This window comes from Austrofundulus limnaeus, unplaced genomic scaffold, assembly GCF_001266775.1.
Source record: "Austrofundulus limnaeus strain Quisiro unplaced genomic scaffold, Austrofundulus_limnaeus-1.0 Scaffold872, whole genome shotgun sequence".
Taxonomy (NCBI): Eukaryota; Metazoa; Chordata; class Actinopteri; order Cyprinodontiformes; family Rivulidae; genus Austrofundulus; species Austrofundulus limnaeus.
In genome coordinates, this window is record NW_013953274.1 from 25,507 (window position 1) to 27,483 (window position 1,977).

Here is a 1,977-nt window from a genome sequence, read left to right on the forward strand (position 1 = left end):
CAAGAACGCACTATGTTCAGAACAAGAACGCACTATGTTCAGACCGAAGGACGCACTATGTTCAGACCAGAACGAGAAGCAGCAGTGAGGTGTGGGAGGAGCGTGTCCTCGGCAGGTGAATAAAGATAAAATAAAAGAAAATGCCTTTGATTTATTTACTAAAAAGCAAGCAAACGTTGCGCACAGCAGATAATTAACTCACCAGATGATTTAGAGGCGATTTGTTCGGTTAGTTTCGTCACTCCAGAAGCTACCAGCTCACTGACTTTTTTTTTTTAGTCCCGAGCAGCTGATCCACATCGGTGCTGATATATCCTGCCAGAAAACCCAACTGCACATGGTCCATTTCAGGTAAAGATCTCCAGTCCGTCTGTTCCTGTTTTCAGTGGGAGACGCGTCGAGCGGCGAAAGGTTCAGATATTTGAACTCTGGCGGCGGCTCGGGCGGCGGCTCGGGCGGCGGCTCGGGTGGCAGCGGCTTCCGCAGCACCGCATGCGCGGAAAATGCTTCCGCCATTTTGCGCACCGCCCAAAACGTACGTGACGCGACGCACGACCCCTAGAGGCGCGTCCTCCATAGACTTTGCATGTAAACCGGCCGCTTCTGCTGCTCAAAACGCGTTCGGTGTGAACGTAGCCTGAAACAGTCCCTCCAAACTGCCGACGTCAGCACGGGATGTCGCAGTTTAATGACGAAAATTATGTCACCGGGCTTCGCAGCGTCGGCTCGGCCACCACTTTTGGCACAAGCCCCCGGCAGAACTTTTTGACCCCTCTCCCGTGTCGACGGTATGTGTGATTGGTCTGAAGTTCGTGGGCATGTTTGTTTGTGCTGAAGCGTTCGGACACTCAAAAGGAAAAAAAAACCTCGCTTCTGACTACAGCAGATTGTTGAAGCAGAGTTTTATAAAGATAGGTCAAAGCGAGAAAAACTCATGCGTGTTTGTGCTGAAAGGGCTATACGCTGCATTTTCCTTTTTTTTTACCGAGTGGTTGAAGTAAATGCAGCGCTATGCGCTTCGGTCTGCATTTAAAAAAAAAAGGAAAAATAAAAAATAAACCGACTCGCTCCCAGAGCCGACTGTTACCAGAAAGCAGAGTTTTATAAAGATAGTCATTCCGTGAAAAACTCATGAATGGAGATAAACAGACATTGTGCACGGAAGAATCTGACTGATAAAAACTGCGGAGCTAAACCAGGACAGATGTGGATAAATACGTTGGGTGAGTGACGAGTCTTTTTTTTCTGCATTGTCGGCAGTGATGTATGCTGCAGCGGGAGGGGGGTTTCCCAAGTTCGGAGCAGGGTGTATGAAAGGTCTGTGTGAAAACGACTGCCGAACAACCACRTGACCGCACGTCRACCCGTCGGCGTCGGAGCGAGTATGTTTCAGGCTTTAGACGTGCCAAGACTCAACCACCACTTAAAGTAATTAAAATGGCTACAAAACTAAACTTGTCAAAGCAAACAGAAGTAAAGCCTGCATGCTGAAGTAGACAGAGTGCAGAACTGCACATAGGAACGGACAGCAAATGTCCAGCTGTTGATCACTGAGTCGTCTTTGAAAATCTCCCATTCAGCGAGCTCAAAGCAGTCCTGAGTTAAGATGTCTCCTCAGTCCAGTCCTGGGGTCTCATTTATAAAGGATTGCGTGGAAACCATACTAAAACTGAACGTACGCCAAAAAAAAAATCTGATTTATAAAACCGTGCGTATGCACGTTTCTGTGCATCTTTCCTTTATAAATCACAGCCGCACGTCAGAGTTTGAGCATGAGGTCCTCCTCAGGTTCTACCCTCTACACGCCCACACTCAACCATAAACAGTCAATGTAAAGTACCTCATGAATGTTAAGATGTATTTAAATCAGTCAGATGATCAGTGATTGGTTCAGACACACTCCATCGTGTGTCTGGAGGATTACAGGTGCTGACTTACAGCTGCCCCCCTTGAACAGATTGTCTGTAACTGACACAG